The sequence below is a fragment of the Podarcis bocagei genome, assembly GCF_964188305.1.
Source record: "Podarcis bocagei genome assembly, chromosome: 3".
Lineage (NCBI taxonomy): Eukaryota > Metazoa > Chordata > Lepidosauria > Squamata > Lacertidae > Podarcis > Podarcis bocagei.
In genome coordinates, this window is record NC_138127.1 from 29407683 (window position 1) to 29428680 (window position 20998).

A 20998-nucleotide genomic window follows, 5' to 3' on the forward strand; every position below is an offset into this window, starting at 1 on the left:
GGGGAGATGATTCCCCCTTCTCCTTGCAGAGCTGTGCATCACCTTCCATGCTGTCTTGTATGATCCTTCAAACCTCTGGGAGAGATTTTCAAAAGGTGCAAAAAGATGCAAAGAGGACAGGGAAATGGGCAAAGACTAGGTCTTCTCTACCATCAGTTGAGGCATCTGCTGGATCAAAAATCCTTCCATGAATGGAAGGACACAAGTGGATTCAAGCCTAGGTCTATAGACCTGTAAACAGAACCTCGATGTACAGAATGTACTGTACAGAATATCCCTGACTACCAGATGCTGGCAAAGAAACAACAGGTGATACCTATCACTTTCATGCCCTGCCTACAACAACCATCTGGTGCCATGCTTGATGGATCTTGGCTTTCTCCAGAAATGCAGGTTTTGCATCCAGATCCATGTTAAACGCACAATTGCACTTTGGGGTGATAAATTTTAACCAAGAATACAAGGCCTCGTAGCCACTTATGCCAAACCTTTGAAAACTATTTTACACATCCACACTATTTTGCTTTTTATTTTAAGTAAGCAAGTTCAAATACTTTATCTCATACAGAACAACTGCTATTTTAACCTGAAAACCCTCTTTCAATTCAACTGAGTTAGCTGCCAAATACAAAATATAGATCTTACCAGACAGACAGAGGCAGGATTGCAAGCCAGCCAACTGTGAGCATTTAACAGACTGACTATGTTTGGTCTACGGCTCCAGATTATATGAGTCTTTATTTTCAGTTGTACACAAAAGGGCAATAGATGGAAAGTCTTATTAAAACCACTAATTTTTCTTGTCCGCCCACACTTCCAACACCTACAAGGCAAGTACAAAAATGCAACAAAGACAAAGAGTGGGGGGGAAACCCAGACTGATGGCTCACTTAAAACCAAACCAGAACAAGTCTCTTCCTCTCCATCTGCCCTCGCCACCCAAAAACGTAGTTGCTTCTTGATGAACAGATATAGGGGGGGGGGGAATGTATAGAGCTTGGGTTTGAACTAGATAGGATGGTGACAGATCCCTGTGTCACCATCAGACTTGCTGAAATCACCTAGGAAGCAGGAAAGAAATGTATGTAGGTAGGTCTGGTTTATGAAACAAAAGGGGGCGGGATGCGGACAGAATATCCTCTTTCTCATTGCTTGACTCTTCCAACAGGTTATTTCCCCACAACTAGAGACTCCAGCGCTAAAAGGGAATCGGTCTGGGTTCTGCATTCCTCACCTGAACACCACTTTTGCTCCTTATAATTGGATCTCCCATCTCACTCTCTTTCTACTTTACTGGAGCAGTTCTCTGCCCACATGAATCTAGGTCGCCCTTGAGGACATGAGGTAAGGGTTTCATGCAGGCTGGAGGTCGTCTAGGATTGGCTCCATTATGGAAATCTCTGCTGTAAATTGATACATGCAGATGCCAAAGCAATAATCGGCAAAAGCTGCAGAAAACATGTCAAGACAATGAGGTGATATGTTAACGTTTGCTCTGAGGAACGTTTGCTCTGAGGGAGGGGGGAATCCCAAACTATACATGATTCCCTGCTATATACCTATATGATCACTACTGTTAATCAGAGCACTGAGGAACATGCTAGTCAGTATCTGTATTAGATTTTAAATGGTTCTCGTATACAAACTTGTTTTTCATATGTTTTGAATGGTAACATTTTAAATGATTGCTTTGAGATGTTTCATAGGAAGTGATTCATAAATGGATGAACAAATAAACATACACGGACAGTCAGTAAAACATAAAGCCCCGCCGTAAGGACGGCTAGCATTGTATTTCAAATGGAAAAGGGTGAGGTTCTGTGGAAACACCGCATAGTATGCAGTCACTTTCAAGCCCTTTTAAATACCCCTGATTTCAGCGGCAGCTATTGAAGAAGGCTCTTAACTCTTCCACTGAAATTACCGGTAATTAGTTGTCCAAGTGCTTAACTTTGTCTGGATTATGCACATTGTAAATAGTTAACAAAGAAGCTGCCGAGCAACTTATTGCTGGGGAGTTTTATGAATGGTCCACCCATAAATGATGTACAAACTTGCCTTATGGCTGGTTAGAGAGTATCTGTCTATGTAGTCCAGTATGATTCATTCTGGCTGGCAGAAGCTTTCAATGTCTTTCGCATCACCCTTTACACAATATTTCCCCCCAGTGATGATAAGGATTAAACCTGGGACCTTCTGCATGCAGATCTGGTGCCGTGAGCCCCTGAGCTATGGCCCCTCCCAGAAAATAGATTACAGTGAGAAGAAAAAACCCCAGCAGTCATAATCGTACCTGAAGACACAGAAACATTGTACAGTCAAGCATGATGCTGGGACTAAATACTGTACTTCAGAACTTGCTTTGCAAATTAGACTAATTTTTAATACATATGACACACAACACTGTGCGCCTTTCCCCCCATTATGGGTCTCATGCATACCTAATTTTTTTTCTTTCCGTGAAATACATGCATTTCAGAAGCAATTCTCTTTTAACACGCACATGACTAACTTCGCTTACATCTTCTGCCTATTTAGCAGAAACCCACCTTGAGAGCAGACACAGTTGGATGAAGACAGTTCAGAAAGCCACCTTCCTCCCCCCCCCATTAACCCCCTTTCTGAAATTGCACATTGTTATGTCCATTGACCTTCCATTATGACATGGCTTAATGTGAACTCTCCTCTAGTCACTGTAAATAAGCTAATGATTAATCAGGGCCAGCCCAAGGCATTTTGGTGCCTGAGGTAGAGTAGCAAATGCCTCCCACCCTGCAAATTAAGCTATTTTGGCACCTGAGGCAAAAAAAAATCCCACAAGTTCTCTCCTCCAGCAGCAAAAATGACATTAATAAAATAACTAACCATTTGCTGCTCTTTCATAGCACTGAAAATCAGCTGTCTGATGTGGCTGCCTCACTTCACCTACTGAGAAGAGATGGCTGTGTGCAGGGATTGCGAACCTTTTGGGGCCTTCACTCACTTGCCCAGATTTAAATGTTTTGTCCCCCTTACGGACAAAACAGGACTAAAACTGACCCTTCCCACAGAGCGCAATGCCAGGATGAATGAGGGGATTAACAAACGATTACTGTAAAAGCACTTAAAACTAGAAGTGCTATATAATAAATTAACAGCAGCAGCAATGTGCTTTCTGAAGATTATTTCATGTTGTAGAAGTTCCAAATACGTCTGGTATTTGTAGCATTTAGAAGTGTTATTAAAAATGGGTCATATCTTACTCAAGCTGCAACCACAATGCCCTCAGATCAGACACTAAATGACTGTGCAGTATGGGACGAGCACAGAAGGAAGTATTGAAACTGCAGTAAAATTAAAACTTATGTGGTGAGAAGAATTTGAGTTTCACTGGCTAAGGTTAGGGAAAGTGGATTTCACTAGTATCGTCTTTTTAAGTAATCTTTCATTGAAATTGTCTTGAAATAAATGACTAGCGCTTGGCATGTGAAGGATTCTATGGGAAACTTTACGGTCCATAAAAGACAGCAACTGACCTACAGGGAAATGTTCATCACTGGGGCAAGATTTATGGAGGGCCAGCTGTGATTATTTTCCCAGTGCCTCTATATAAGCCTGGCTATTATTAGGTTCAAAAGAAACTACCACCACAAACCATTTTAAAATATACTCTTTTGTTGTTGTTGCTACAGTCTCGAAGCAAGTATCTGAAGCTTGCAATTTTTGGCTCTTTCCCCACGGAGCTCTCTTTTCCCAATGCCAACGTATGAAACTGCATCCCTTCTAGTTACCTCCAACATTGTGTGTGTGTGTGGGGGGGTGTCCTACCAATCTGGGATGTGAAGAAGTATACACAGGTTGCAACCTGAAAAAGCTACAAACAGCGTCTGGCAGGCAGCTGGGGGGCCGGGGGAGAAATAATTTAGCATTACAGTAACTTAAGGAACATTTCACATTAGTGTTAGGACATGGAGAAAACGACTGGAAGCAGGGAACAAAAGCTAGAATATTTAAAAGCATCCAATATGCACAGTGAAATGGCTTCCAAGCTTTAATTTTATGTTCAGTGGGGTTACAAATGGCATTTATCTTAATTTAGTGTCTGCATAGTGCAGTTTCCAGCAAAGGCATAAAAAAGGGAAATAGCAGTTTCTCACTATGATGCTGTCCTATTTCAAGTGTCAGCAGTTCCATTAGCTTTATTATCCTGTATGACAGTGACAGATGGCTGACCGTTCAACACCTTCCGATAACATTATATATGAAGAGTTATTGAGCCCATGTCTTCCCCTTGCAGAACAATTTCCAGCACACATCTGCAACCATGCTGCTCTGATCCAGCTCTGCTTGAGTATATACATCAAGAAAGATTCATGCAAGACCTGTGCAGGAACGTGGATGGGAGCCTGCTTTCAAATGCATGTCAAAAAAGGGCAACAAAGCATAGACTGGGGGAGTGGGGGTTAAAACTTATTTAGTCCAAGGCTTGCATTTCCTCGGGGGCAACCTTCCAGGGGCAACATGCAAAAGTGAGTTGAACCAGAAGCAAAAGTGGGCAGAGCAACAGATGTCATGTTTACTTTTTGTCCAACAGGCTACAGTCTAGCTACACAGAAGTCAGAGGCTTATCACAGTTTTAAGGACATACGTATTCTCACCAGGCAAAAGCACTGATGGAGGGTGTATAGTAGAGCTGGGGAGGGGCCAAAGCCTTGGGAGAGTCTTGAGAAACGGATAAAAAGAGAGGCAATTTGCATGGTTTAGCCTAATCTCTATGAGGGCTGCTGTTGCTGCTGCAGTTCAGGGTTATAATATCTCAGATTAAAGACTCCAGCAGCAGCTCTCATACAAACCAGGCTAAACCATACCAACTGCTCCTGCCTCTGGTTAAAGCACCCGATTCCTAAAGTTCTAATTTTCTGCTGCTAAATCTGGTGTTTTATTATTATTATTAAGCATGAGTTTAAAAGGACTGCTTAATATAGGTATAATTTTGAATGTATCAATATGATATGCTTTTCGTCGGGTTCATGATACGCCGATTGTGGACCTAATGTTCTGCTGATTTGTTTTGAAACGGATTGTGAGAAATATTTCGCTTTACACTGTTATCCTGTTCTGTAATGTGGGTTGGTATATTATATTGCGGTTAATTTGAATCCTGTTTCAGGATTTTTATTACTGTAGCTTAATTTCTTATTTTTAGTGGATTGTCCAGTCTTAGTTTAATATTGCATTTATTAACCGCAGGGGTTTTGGAGAGCCGACTGAAACATTAACTCAGGGATGGAGAAGCTCATTCCCGGGGGCCAAATGTGGCCCCCCAGCCTCTCCATCTGGCCCTTGGGACTCTCCCCAGGCCACACCCCTCAGGGGTCCCACTTCACACCTTGAGTGTTTTTGCCTGGCTGGAATGCACAACCCCAATTTATACTATTCCCATATGCTCTAAACCGAATTGTTAACCAACTGTCTTGGAATGCTGCGGTGATACATTTTATTATGCATATTCTTGTCAATTGCACTTGGTTCAGAGGCTACTGCAAGCCACTCTGGGTGCTGTTTATCAGGGGAAAGGTGGCACACCGGTAAACCGACAGTGGTTGTAACAACTGTTTTTCTGGCGCTGCAAAATAATAATAATAATAAAAGGACTTGTCCCTTGTGCCCACCACCACACTTTTAATGGCAGGGGCAGATGGAACTCAGCTGGCCACAGAAGAGGATCTTATGAGTCAGGCAAGTTTCATGTGAGTGGGGATGATTAATATATAGTCTGGTTGCAGTCTTTTCAGAAACTACTTCAAAGTGCTGGTTTTGATCTTTAATGATGAAAAATTTAGGGAGCCAGCACTTTGAATTGAGCCTGGAAACAAAGCGGAAACCAATGTAGATGGCATAATTTTGGAATTATGTGTACAATCTGCCAGTTTTAGTAATATCCTGGCAGCCACTTTCTGCCCCTATCTGTTTTCAAAGGCATTCCCAACATTAGAGCATACAGGGTGACTACAGTGGGAATGACGCTGGCAAGGTCTGACTTCTCAAGAAAATGATGCAATTCACATACTGATAAAAGGCGTCCCTGGCCGCTGCTGTTGGCCATTCAGGATCACCACTAAGCTGAGAACTTTTTAAGAAAGATGAGCACTACCTGTCCAATACAGATTGGACACCTATTCCTAGATCACAAGAAACCTGAATCAATAGTGCATTGTTCTCGCCTGGATTAAGCTTCAGTTTGTACAACTCCAGCAACTTCGAAACAATGACAATTCCCACACTGTGGTGTAAAAAAAAGTGGATGGGGTGGGGGAGACACACACGTGAAATGTGATGTGAGAATATACATATGTGTGCAGTCATCAGATAGAACATGGGTAGTTCATACTGCACATTCAGCAATAATCCTTGGGGGGCGGTGTTACAACCAGGAGGTTGAGATCTATGCATGCTAGTATGCATAGATACTAGTATTTTCTTTGGGAAGTGAGAGCTAGGTAGATGAAGGAAAATACACTGCACTTTCAAAATTGCACACAGATGCTAACAGTCCATCAAAAGATAGTTTTAAGTAAAACCATGAATTTAATGGATTTGTGAACATGTTGCAATTTTCTGAAAGCTACGAAACTGAAACTGCAAAGGGAAGAGCATCTGCTTTGCATGCAGAAGGTCCCAGGTTAAATCCATGACATTTTCAGGTACAGCTGGGAAGGATCTCTGACTGAAACCATCAAGAACCATTGCCCATTTAGTGGAGACAATTCTGAGTTATAAGGCACTTGCTTCCTTGTATAAGGCAGCTTCCTATGTTCTTCAAGAATGATGGATAGTTAAACCTTTAGAAGCCTCATGGTACTCTCAATGTTACTGGCACTATATAAAAACCAACACTATACTTTTAATGTTATATGATGACCTTAGCATTTTTTTAAAAAACGAATTTCAACATTAAAAGTTAAGTGTTGTTCAAATGCAAAAGCAACCAAAATGCTTCAAGCTACAGCTCAGAAGGCAATAATCTTGTAACGCTATTTGAAATGGACTGCTCTGAAGCAAGAATGCAGCACTTACTAAAAGTAGCCATAATGACAGCATTTGCTGGCTCAAAACCCACTCGTTTAACACACACACACACACACACACACACACACACACACACACACACACACACACACTATTCTGTTAGGCACCACTATGTATGATTCATGCTTGCCATACACCTTTAATCAGCTTCTTTGTTCCGTTAGCACAATTATATAGCACATTAATTCACATCCTAAGTGTCTACTCTGAAGTAGTGCCTGCAATCTGAAGTTCAGTGGTGGCTGTGCCAGCATTATGTGCTGATTTTCAACCTTGCACTGGCGTGTATGCAGCCTGCTTTCCTCTAAATATTCCGTTTGCCGCTGTGGCATGTTCTTGAATCAGGCCATAAATCCTTCACCAAGTCTGAATCCAAAGATGGTTATCCTTGAATAGTGTACTTGATACTTTCCAAGTACAGAATAGGCTTAGAGACGCTGGGCCCCTTCAAATGTTACATGGTGGCCACATGCCACAGCATGCACATGCAAGAGGGAGCTGGAGCTGTATAATGCACAAAGAGAACACACACGCCCACACACGAGCGTTCCTGGGTACACATAAAGTGGTTCACTTGCACATCTGAATGAAAAGTGCAATGTGTGAAGCCGTTTTCAAGAAAGGGGCAGTTTAAACTTGTGCTGGGGACACCAGGAGTGTGAATGACAGATGTCCTTATACAGAATATTTCACGTTCCCGAGCATTGATCCAGTGCAGTTTTCATTCTACAAATTCTTTCTGGGTTATGCTGGTAGAATTATCTGAGCAGCTGCAAATAATCACATGACCCTCAGGACTATGAATAGTGGGCATCACAGTACCCAGCCTCGTCTAAAGTAGCAGCATACCCAAAGACAAAAAAAGATCCCAAGTATTACAAGTGGTTCTGGTGGCACTTTCCCGTTTACAAAAACCTGACAGTTCTGAGGTCATTTATATTTATAACGGAACTGGGAAGCTTCAACTAAAAGACCCAAATCTGGGAAATATAGGTCCATATTTTTGTGAGCTTATCAGCAAACTGCACCAATGTGCATGGGATTTTGCCAACCTAAATTTTGTGTTTCAAAGCTTTCTACAGTTGCCTTGAGTTGTGTTCCAATATTTTCACATTGTGGATTTAAGCTGTCCTCATTCCCATGCTTGCAAGCTGCTACTAGAACACTGTTGTCTCTCTCCTTGACTCTAGTTCACTTTCACTCCTTCCTTCAAAAACAACACAATCACCAACACTGTCAGAAATCTCTTGTGGGAGTTTAAGGCACATTCCAGCCAAGCAAAGCACTTGGGATACAAAGCAGGGTCAGTAAGGTGTGTTTGAGAGCCAGATAGGAAAGCCTAGAGGGCCACATTTGGCCATAAGGTCTGAGGTTCACAAACCTTGATAAATATAAGAGCCACAGTAGAACGAAAGCAAACACAATAAACAGTGACTACACTAGGACACATAGGTCATACAGGCAAAGCAGGGTTGGGAAGAATAGGATGGGCAACCAAAATGGTCAAAGGCCTGGAAACGATGCCTTATGAGGAACGGCTAAGGGAGCTGGGCATGTTTAGCCTGGAGAAGAGGAGGTTAAGGGGTGATATGATAGCCATGTTCAAATATATAAAAGGATGTCACATAGAGGAGGGAGAAAGGTTGTTTTCTGCTGCTCCAGAGAAGCGGACACGGAGCAATGGATCCAAACTACAAGAAATAAGATTCCACCTAAACATTAGGAAGAACTTCCTGACAGTAAGAGCTGTTCGACAGTGGAATTTGCTGCCAAGGAGTGTGGTGGAGTCTCCTGCTTTGGAGGTCTTTAAGCAGAGGCTTGACAACCATATGTCAGGAGTGCTCTGATGGTGTTTCCTGCTTGGCAGGGGGTTGGACTCGATGGCCCTTGTGGTCTATTCCAACTCTATGATTCTATGAGAATAGGATGGGCAATGTTAAGTCATGCTCCATCAATTTAGGCTTTTTGTCCATGTGGTCAAAATAGGAATGAAATGACGAGCTGTCTGGAGGCAGGGACACTAACACACACAAAAAAGTTTCAAATTTTCTCTCATGGATGGCTTGACTTTTCTTGTTCCCCTTCTCCCTCTTTTGACACATGCTCCTAAGCAAAACCTTTCAAGCAGGGAGCTAACACTGAACATGGAGCTCAATGGTACAATCTTCCTGTCCATAGCATAAGGCATATCCTTCCTTTTATTCGATTGTCCAATGGTACACTATCATTTTATTTAACAACATCATTCACAGAATTGTAGAGTTGGAAGGGACCCCAAGGGTCATCAAATTCAGCACCCTGCAATGGTTCACAGGCGGACGCACTGACCCACTGCGCAACAGAAGTGCTTCCTTTAACCATAACATGGTTGTTATGAGGACAAAATGGGTAGTAGTAGAGGCAGGTACCCTGCTTTATGAGAAAGAGTGGAGTATAAAAGCACCAAATTAAGGGTGCAGCATAAAGGGAGTCTGTTTCACTGTTGAACAGTTCTTACGGTCAAAGTTCTTCCCGATGTTTAATCATAATCTCTTTTCTTGTAACTTGAAGCCATTGGTTTGTGTCCTACCATTCATCCACATGTAGGACATACATAAAGCGGTGTGTGATCAACACTGTTGCCTGTTGTCTGACAGTTCAGTGCGAGAGCACTTTCTAGTAATTATGAGCAGGCGAAAGAATGTGGAGTGTGAATACCAGCAGCGTTGATGTTCCTCGCCAGCTATTTTGATTTTCAAAGTTTTGGATTGTATGAATGGAACATAATGCTTTTCACTGGCTTTATGGGAAAGCCCTTTGCTCTCAAGATCCATTTGGAGAAGAGAGGGCCAGAGGGTTATTTTGTCCTTGTAACAGTCGATTTGAAGTGGATTACGTACGTTACAAATGGATTATTACAGGTTGCACGGCTCGTACAGGAATGTGGTAAAGCATGCAGACGTAAGCAATTTCAAAACAGCGCCCCAAAATTCAAGTCAGCTCTGGAAATTAAGCAGTAGAGGGGTCATATCTCATGTGCTTTCCATGTGGAAGGGCCTAAGTTGAATCCCCAACATCTTTAGCTAAAAGGGTCAGGTACCAGCTGAGGTGAATCTAAGGCTGACTGGAATACTACTGCCAATCAGAGTAGACAATGCTGGGATGCATAGACAGATGGCATAACCCAGTACAGTCATACCTCGGGTTACAGATGCCTCAGGTTGTGTGTTTTCGGGTTGTGCACCGTGCAGAACCCGGAAGTACCAGAATGGGTTACTTCCGGGTTTCAGCGTTCATGCATGCACAGAAACACTAAATCGAGCTTTGCACATGCGCAGAAGCGCTGAATCGCAACCCACACATGCGCAGACGCGGTGCTGAGGGTTGAGAATGCTGTGGGTTCCAAATGTGCTTCCCACACAGATCACGTTCGCAACTCGAGTGTCCACTGTATAAGACATGTATTCACTGGTTGGAAACAGTGGGAGAACTCCAGGCTGATACTGGTAAAATACCTAGGGCCATATGATTCTCAGATGCGCAGAGGCATGTTATCTTAGTACTGCTCCTCCTGCATAACAAACAGCACTGTCTAATTTTAAAACACACACCCTCATATTATTCTGCTCTCAAAAGCCCATCAGATGAGTTGTCAACAGCTTGAAGAGAAAATAAGAAAAGCACTTGAAAAGTTGCAAGGTACAAAGGCAGAAATGAAGGGAGGTTCTATACCCGCCCATGTCCTCCATTTGCCCTGACTGGGGCAGTTCTATGTTGAAAAGCACGTGGAGCAACAGTCGCTGCATCAAATTCAGCCCCGGCATCTAATTAAATACAGCCCTTGTCACCAAGAAAGCAAAAACAAAGCAGAAAACAGAAAGAGGACAAGAATCCTGAGGAAATCAGACCACAGGCTTATCCAGCACAGCATTCTGTTCTCTCAGTGGCTAACCAGACAGCTACAGAAAGCCCACAAAGCAGGGCATGTGGGCAACAGTATTCTTCTGCTGTTCTTCCCTAGCAATTGGTATTTAGAGGCATAATGTTTCTGAGTAGGCATCACTAGGCATGATGTTGGGAAGCGTTCATCCTCTAGCCCAGCTCAAGGCTAGCCGGAAGTTTCTTGATACCCTAGAGCAGTCAGAGTAAGAGAAATCTCATGTGAATCAACAGTTACCTTCAGAACTCTCTGAGATGTGCCAGAAAATCCTGGGGCGCACTCTGTATTTATGCAGCAAGAAAGACACATTGGAAGTCACCAGAGTATGTGAGTTCCTAAATTCCTACTTTGATTTTGCTTCGGAATAATAACCTAAGCACCATTTGAAGTGTGCTACCAAAGGCATCCATCTAGTGTGTTTACGTGGTACACATTTTATATGCAACTGTTTCATTAGGGATAGATTCAAGCATCTAGTTTCTTCTGTTAACACACACTAGCTACTTGCACAGAAATAAGTAACCAGGAATCTGCCATGTAGCTAGCTCTGTATATTTTGGAAGCTTCGAAAACCCTGATTTCCCCAAAATGCCAATACTTGGGTACTGAAATGCAGGAGTTGCCACACTCTATTTTTTATTTGGGGGGGGGGGAGAGATGTCTGGCTGAATCTGTAGGCTGATTCTGAAAAGTGATTTATCAGTACAACCTCTCCACACCTCAACTGAAATATTACCCTGTTTTGCGCATATATATGCACAAACACACACCACATCAACTTAGCCTACTTTTGAGAAAAAAGCCTAAACTAAAAAAGCCTAAGCTATTTATAAAGTACTTTGTGACAAGTTCAGCTGTGGCAGAAAACACACTTAGGAAGCCCACAAATTGACAAAATTACATTCTCCATTTAGTTTTTAAAGAGACAATAAGTACTTCAAGATCAATTTATTCACAGTCTAATGTTATCTGACGAATTACAGCTTTTAGGATGATTTAACAAGTGCTATATGGATCCCCCCCACCAGTTGGGAAAAAACCCCACTTCTTTGCATAGTTTTTTTTGTTTTGTTTTTGATGAAATAGGAATCAAAAGCAGGACTTACATGTAACTTTCCCAGGATCTGTGCTGGCTAATATTCTCACGAAACAGGGAAGTGGACAAATGGAGAGATTAGTAGGTTACAGCAATCCATTAAGATAAGAACGCCTGAAGATTCACAGGGCAAGCTTCTGGCAGCTCAACTTCTCTGGTGGCAACCTAAACATAACAAAATATCAGGACACATTTGAGAAAACAGGTTTGCATTGGCACAAGCATCCCCTTTCCCCTACAAAATTTTATAATCTCATAATGAATTAAAAGCTATACATTGAGCTTCTGTTCTTCAGTGGCATTAAAGAAATGAGTCAGTCAATAAGCATTCTCAGGATGTTCTGATAATGAGCAAAGCCAGAGTCTCTCTCTCTCACACACACAAATCCACAAAAATTACTAGCCCAGCTAACATTTCTTTAAAAATTTGCTTGTCTAGTTATACCTACCTGTGTTAGTCATTTGTGGCCTACATAAATGTTTCAGTAGCTTAGCTCTGGAAGATTCCAAATGCTGTTCTGTACAGGCACATAACCTGTCTTTGATGCACCACAGAAAACCACAAAGAAGAAATTACTTTCTGTAAGCATGGAAGATAGTGCCTTGTACACTGGGTCATCTACTATTGTCTGCCAATCTATAAAGTAAGGTGGGGCAGAGAGCCTGCATAAACCATTCTCAATAAATACAGAACTCAAGTTCTACCTGGATGGTAAAAATCTTAAATAATTTGTAGAGAAAGATGAAAAGCACATATGAACAAGTCCATGTGTAGCAAAAGTAGTAGTGTGTGTGTTTGTCATAACAGAGCCCCATTTGCTTTTTCCAGTCAAATTACAATTGTTCTGGGAGGAAGGTTGGAATGGAGGTGGGAGAAACTTGAGACATGATGGGAAAGTCTGTGGCCTAGTACAGATGTCTCTGCTGTTTCACTCCAGGCTTTATATGAAAGCTAACACAAAAACATAAGAGCAGCCCTGCTGAATCAGGCCAATGGCCCATCTAGTCCAGCATTCTGTTCTCACGCTAGCTGCCCGGAGGCTCGTAGGCAACCCACAAGCAAGATTCAAGCACAAGGATTCAGGGAAGAAGATTCTAGCCAAGGCTTCGTTCTGGCATGCCAGATATCTATATGTACACACCTTTTTCTTTTTCAGTGGGTGGCCATTTCATAGCACGGGACAGTCTTGACGTAGCAGAGCCCAAACATAACTTTGCCACCTCAGTGAGAACCAGGTCCACCCTGTTCTTGGAAGGTGTGATTGATGTTCACTGCTGTAGAAGCCTGGGACTGCATTCCACACATTTCATTCCGTTTCTGCAAATGTCTCACTCTCTATTTCTCTCCCTGTGTTCCCCAGATATCCTTACACTACACTGAGTGAGCCAGAGCGTATTAAATTTAACACATGACCTATAAAATGAAAGCAGGAATTTCTCTGCTCAGGGGTCAGGCTAGGGTAAGTTGTAATCTAACCTTGTCCTAATGCATTGCTAAACATCTGTGTCTAGTCTTAACTCCATCCCATGCTTCTGTTTTATACAGCTATTCTTATTCTGAAATGTGGGAATGACTAATAGAAATAATTTCGTTACACACACCAAAAAAAAAAAAAAAACAAAAAAACAGGCACAAGGAGAACATACTCCCATTGATCAAGATTTGATGTAAAACACCTCCACCCAAGTATATATGAATCCTTTTCCTGCATTGGCTTCATACTCCAAGCCACACAAACAAGGTCGGTACAACAGAATGCAGCTATATGCTCATGGAGGTAGTTGTAGATGTAGTTCATAGGTCATAAAACTGAGTATAGAGAATAGGCTTCCCACAAATCTCTAGAAAGCAATGCTCATCTATCTACCCATGTCTGCTGCTCCAAATGCAATCACTCACTCACTCACTCACACAAACAAACAAACAAACAAACAAACAAACAAACAAGGAGTTTGGTTTGGCAGAAACATTGTTTAAGATGTGTGTTCTGCCTTGAGGCTATTCTGCCACAGCTGGAGGCTACTTGTTTGGGAAAATAATCTGGAAGAACGAAATTGCTGAAGAGGAGTGGGACGGGGTGGAAGAAAAAGCATTATCTTCCACCAGAACAGGCTTCTAATTCTGCCCCCTTCTTCCTTGAACAACCCATCACTTGCTGATTAGACCTGTTCCAGAAACTACCATGACTTCTGAAAGTTATGCACTAAACCAGCAATACTGATTACTTCAAATGTTGCAAGATCACCATGGTAAGGACTGTGATTTCTGTTTCAGCCTGAATGAACTCAAGCAGAAATTAGAATTAATGAAGTGGAAATGAGACACTTTAAAAACAAAACACAATAAAGCAGAAGATGGCATAAGTAGAGAGCGTCCTTTCAAGCAGCAATGCACATTTATATAGGGCACTCCAAGTGCTCAGAGCATCTCACATATATCATCTTAAGATGCTTCACAACATCCCTTTAAGACAAAGCAATGATTACTGTTCCTATATTTTAAATAATACTGGTTTGCAACAATACACATGACTTGGTTTGTAAAATGCAGTGTATGTTGGGCTGACCTTAAAAACCACAAAGGAACTTCAACTAGCTCAAAAATGCAGCAATTCAGCTTCTACCTGGAGCTCTCCACAAAGCCTCCAAACCACCAAATTCTTTCTGAACTTCACTGCTATCAATTTGTGCTAAAGACACGGTTCTGGCTTTAAAGTCCTGCAGGCCTGAGCACGGACTACTACAGGAAGTTCCCTAAAGTCAAGGGGAGAGACACTGCTTCAATTGCTACAACTATGATGTAATGGACAGATTCTCCATCTTCCTCCTTACTGGTGAAGTAGGACCACCAAGATATACCACACCCATGTAATTTCCCCTCTAGTAGCACCATCACTATGCTTTTATAGCCTTATTCTGAACACACAGAAATTCAAACAGGTATCTTAAGGTGGGGAAAGGCTGTAAAAATCCCTGAGTTCCTCAGACGAAGGTCACTGACTGAACATATGTAGAATGAACACACACACACACACACACACACACACACACACACAGTGTGTGTATCTCCAAGAGTTCACTTAGCTCATGTGACCAAATAAAAAATCTCAGCTCTAGCTGGAACTGCTTACGGACACATTGGGGGAAGGCTTAGCAAGTATATAATAGGACCCTGCTTAGTTTTTAGTTTAAATGGATCAGGTCACTTCCCTAAACTTAGTCAAAACAAGTTGCAAACGTTTGAATTCCTTTCTGTACTAAACAGCATTTGAGGAAATGTTTGGCACATTCTATGCTTAACCTCATTTTGAGGAATAGCAGGCCTGGAAATTTTGAAGCCAAAAAGTTCTTTTTCCTGGATTGAAGTTAGAAATGGAAGTGCCAAAACAAAAAACAACATTTTTTTTTGGGGGGGGGCAACTTGATCCCTTTAAAATTCTTGGCAGCCCAGCAGAAGACAACTGAATAGTTAACCCAGAATTTCAACTGCCGCGCCCACTCCAAAAGATAAAGGTGTCCGGGTATTTCAAAATGCACAGGCTTTGCCTGAGACCCTGGAGAGCTCCTGCCAGTCAGAGCGGGCAACACTGGGCTGACCTGATATAAGTCAGCTTCCTATGTTCCTGTATCGCTATATTTGAGGAACTGGTCACAGTTTGCTAGCAGAATACATGCTTTGCATGCAGAAGATCCCAGGTATCTTTAGTCAAAAGGATCATCTCGTTCAACCTCCTGCAACGCAGGAATATTTCACTCCAAGTGGGGCTCGAACCCATGACCATGAAATGAAGAGTCTCATGCTCTACCAACTGAGCTATACCTCAAAAACTATATGGCATAATAATTTTTTATTCACACCAGTGACTTTGATATGTGAGATAATCCAATGCAGCAATTTTAATCAAAATCTAAGTAGTACCTTTTCCCCCTTCTTTTAATGTGGTGATCTGTCAAGGAACAAACCCACTGAAGAAGATAACAGTGGTTACCCAAACTTTGTTGCTGGTTGCAAAGGGGGCCCCAGTTCAAGCTTCAGGGCCCCAAAAATGCAGGTGCGCCCCTGCCAACAACTATTTGGAATTCCAAGTTAATTGAAGCAATAAACTATTTACATTTTATCTAGATAGAAATGTTCAAAATTAAGGGGTATGGAGCAGCTGTGAGTGAAGAAGTGAATCACCCTATTGGCTCTGCTTTGTGTACGCATATATTGTATCACATACAATGGTACCTCTGGTTGCGAACTTACAGTAATTCATTCTGGAGGTCCGTTCTTAAGCTGAAACCGTTCTTATCCTGAGGCACGCTTTCGCTAATGGCACCTCCCGCTGCATGCGTGCCTCTGGCGTGCGACTTCCGCTCACATCCTAGGGCAAAGTTCGCAACCAGGAGCAACTACTTCCAGGTTAGCGGAACTCGTAACCTGAAGCGTGCATAACCAGAAGCGTTCGTAACCAGAGGTACCACTGTATCCATGAATACCAAAAGCATGTGGGTCAGGCCAAGAGTGCCATAAAACTGGAGCTCTGTCCTTAGGCAGCATAGGATGCATGGAAAGTCTTGTTGACAGCAGATGCACAGCAGCAGTTTCTACTGAAAGTTGGACTGCGCTTGCACAAGACACAGCAGCAGGGAAACCTGCCTAAATTTGCATAGTAAGGGCTGGTGCTCAACGCATGGCTGTACCTCTGTAAGAAACCTTTCTCTGCTCCCCTCCCTTCTAATCTTCCCACTTCCATGTATATTACTTCTTAATTGTTTTTGAAACACAGGCCCTCCCTAGAGTCGTGGGAGCATGGAATGTGGTTTGATACTTGTGTCTGTGCTTGGCTTGGCTTAGCTTGCACAGGGAAATAGCATACCTAAGCAAAGGGGCGGGGAAACACACCTAAAGACCAAAATCAAATCCATAGATTCCAACACTACTAGAAGAAATTTGCATATTTCATTTTAAAAACACATTGCCCTGTTTAATTCATTGCAATTTCATACACTTAATTCAAATGTAATGCCCTGGTTTCCCCCTTCCCTTTCCAGAAATAAACATCCCTTTACACAAAGACGTGCTGCCTCAGGAGTAGAGAAGTGTTGGAAACTGAGATGTGAAAGCTAAGAGCTAAACAGCACCTTAAACCTAGATTATGGATGCTACGGAATGTGTAGGTGCGCTTTTTTATAACAAGAATATAAAGCTGAAAATGAATGAACTGCAGCTAAAATATTATGTTCATTTTTCACATGGTCTAGTCCTTCCCTTGCCCACCCCCCTAATATTCTTAAGAAGGTCTCTTCTTCAGTCTTCAGAGAGTACCTGGAAGTGAGGAAGCAAAACAAGGTCCTCCTTTCCTTCCACTCTGCAGTTTTAATCTGAAATCTTAGGTGCCCAGAGCTCAGAAACTGCTCACCGTAATGAAATTCCCTGTCGCAAAATGCACCTAGAACAATGGGACTTTCTAACACTGGAGCAGAGACATTCTCTACAAGAGATAGGAAAATATACTGATGTCAAGTTTCTCACTCGTGTGTCTATAAAAATCTGCAAGATACTATTTAGGACTTGTCTATATGGCAGTTTACTGAAGCCTATATCTGCACAAGATGGATCCAAGGGCTTGTAGAGGGCCCCTCCTGATAAATTAGGAGTGCTTTGTGCTAAAATAGCTATACTTGGTTTTATTCATGCATCTTTGTGTAAGCATTTCATAGAATCAGATAATTTTAGAGTTGGAAGGAACAAGGGGTCATCTAGTCCAACCACCTGCAATACAGGAATCGTTTTGCCCAAAGTGGGGCTCAAACCCACAACCCTGAGATTAAGAGTCTCACAATCTACCTGCATTTTGTCATATATCAACCTCAAACCATCACCACCATCTTTATGAATCGTCTTTCACATAAGCTACATACAAACAACTAAAAACAGGTTAGAAAACAACTAAAGATAGATTTAAATAATAACAAATACCCAAAGCACAGACCTTTAAAAGGAAACAAAAACAGCCAACTGGAAAAGTTTCTCAAAACAAAAATGTCCTCACTTGTTTCCATGAAGTACAAACAATGGGTGCCTGTTGTGTTTGCCATATTGCTTTATCACTGCTGTGTTTGCCACCCTTTTCAAGGAAGGGCAAGATATAAATTTAAATAATAATAAGAAAGAGGCAAAGCAGTTTCTCATGTAACTCAATCCCAAGCTTTATACATTCTCTTACATTAGGAACAAGCAACATTGCTGCAATGTTTCCCCTCCAACTACACAGAAGAGTGGCATGGCTCACTGATGCAAGCAGCCACTTAGGTGCTAGGTGGGACAGGCAAAAGCAATAAAAGAATGGGAAAAGAAATCAGAGGGTCCAGATATGCGAACCATGGCCAAACACATACAGTTGTTTAGGATTGCCAACACCATGCATTATTTGTTAGATGTTAGATATGTTAGGTGTCATCTGTTAGTAGTAACATTTGCTTCTCCCCCAGATGTGACAGGTAAAAGCTTTGCAAATACTATTTACACTAGTAGCTCTGCTGGTGAATACAGGGATCCTGAGATTGAGTTAGTTGAGATGTTGCAGGCCTCCTGCAGGCTAAAGCTAAATCAAATTCAGACTTAGCACAGAAAAATCGCAATAGTACACACAAGCCTTATGCTCCAATCCTCGGAGTGTTTTGTTGGCTCAGGTTTGAGCAGGTGGAGTACCTTAAGGACGGGACTGTTAAGTCACTGAATTCAATGCCATGAATGCAAAGTACATATTTAAAACAACAACAATTATATGACCTCAAATGTAGTAACATCCTGTCTTTGCAAATACTTCCAACAAGTCTCATCAAATGCCGTAACTGAATCAGACAGCACTACAGGCAGTGAAATCATTCACTAGGAATTTGTTCTCCAATCCAAAAATTAGATGTGCCAGACAGTTCCAACTTCAGTTTCCTCCCTCCCTGCCCCCGCCCCCCCCCATAGTTGCAGCAGGACTGGATGGGTTTTACTAAGAGGAATCTGTGGGACTGCAGACGTCCAGTGCATTTTAGACTACCAATGAACGAGCAATAATAAATATAATGCACTTGTTTTTTCAAAGTTGTGTTTTGTTTCTGTCTGTCATTCAGAAACATACCGTATTTTTCGCTCTATAACACGCAGATTTTTTCTCCTAAAAAGGAAGGGGAAATGTCTGTGCGTGTTATGGAGCGAATGTGTGGAAAAATAAGGCAAAAATCAAACCGCGCTTCAGGGAGAAGGGAGCTCCGTGATACAGGAAGTGGCAGCTTTCCTGCATTCTGCCTCAGGGTCTTACTGCCCGCCCTCTCTGTTTCCTTGCTGTGTTTGCTCAAACGGAACAAAGAGCAGGGAAAGCCCCTCCCCTCCAGGCAAGTAGAGAGGGAAAGCAGAGCGTCCGAACAAAGAGCAGGGAAAGCCCCTCCCCTCCAGGCAAGTAGAGAGGGAAAGCAGAGCGTCCAAACAAAGAGCAGGGAAAGCCCCTCCCCTCCAGGCAAGTAGAGAGGGAAAGCAGAGCGTCCGAACAAAGAGCAGGGAAAGCCCCTCCCCTCCAGGCAAGTAGAGAGGGAAAGCAGAGCGTCCGTCCTTCTATCCTGTCCCTGCTCCGGAGGAACAATGTTTGTGAAGGGAAGAGAGATTACAGGTTCGGCTTAAAATTCTGATTTGACTTCCTGCTTTTTGTTTTTGGAGACACACAGCATTCAAATATGCTTTCTTCCATTTAAAGAGGGAGAGAGAGAGAGAGAGAGCACACGCTGGCTGGCTTGTGTGGGTGGGTGGGGGGAAACTTTTGCCTTCCTTTCCTCACGTTATAGCCCTCTCCTGCATTCTTAGCCTTCTGTGTTTTTCCTTCCCTCCCCACTTAAAATGTGGTTACAAAGCATGGATCCACATGGATCCTCAGGATCTTTGCATTGGGTCACCCCAAATTCACCATCAGAGCACACAGCATGTCCATGGCTACAGCCTGCCCCCCCCCAAAAAAAATCACGCACCCACTGTTGCCTGGGGCTGCAATGGTGCAAAAACGTGGTTACAAAGCATGGATCCACATGGATCCTCAGGATCTTTGCATTGGGTCACCCCAAATTCACCATCAGAGCACACAGCATGCCCATGGCTACAGCCTGCCCCCCCCCCAAAAAAATCACGCACCCACTGTTGCCTGGGGCTGCAATGGTGCAAAAACGTGGTTACAAAGCATGGATCCACATGGATCCTCAGGATCTTTGCATTGGGTCAGCCAAAATTCACCATCAGATCACATGTCTGTGGCCACAGCATGAAGCACAAAAATGATACGTCCACTGTTTCATTCAGAATATTTTTTCCCTTGTTTTCCTCCTCTAAAAACGATGTGCGTGTTATGGTCAGGTGCGTGTTATAGAGCGAAAAATACGGTATTTTGCATCTCAGCTTCTGACTCACCAATTTAACATACACCCTGACAGAAATGACTAATAAAGGAAACTCAGCAAGTGCTACAGTTTGACTCAGTTGTTTCTTTAACAAATGAAAATATAGATACAAATTTCCCCAGTTATAATTGTAAAGGGAAAGATCTATACGTCATCTACTTCATCCTATTAGCTGGACTACTTTTATTACACAGATCCAAAGCAGTCTTCTGCCCAAGCTTATTACTGCTTTTCTGACTGAGCAGTGATGTAGAACACAAATCTGACTTCAACTATAAAACAAAAACTATTCCTAAAAAGAACCTAACATGAAACCGAAACTCGGAAACTTCCATAGCATTGAATGCTTGAGTCATCAATTACTTTTCTCTATTAATAACCAATACTGACTCAATTTGGGGTTTTGTTTATTTCTTTTATTTACCTACTGCTGACGTTTTAAAAACTCGTGGATAAACAAAACCATATAATTCCACACGTGCTCTCAAATCTGT

General features: G+C 42.3%; 1 protein-coding gene across 5 annotated transcripts in view; it reads right to left on the bottom strand.

Moving 5' to 3' along the window:
* BACH2 (BTB domain and CNC homolog 2) overlaps positions 1-20998 on the bottom strand; it is a 236600-nt gene that overhangs the window by 64998 nt on the left and 150604 nt on the right. For 4 of the 5 annotated variants that reach the window (XM_081186582.1, XM_081186581.1, XM_081186584.1 and 1 more), the window contains one exon: positions 12094-12248. The gene's annotated coding sequence lies outside the window, so the exon portion shown is untranslated. Of the gene's footprint in view, positions 1-12093; positions 12249-18061; positions 18087-20998 lie in introns of those variants that run through there. The other variant, XM_081186585.1, reaches the window with a different exon arrangement.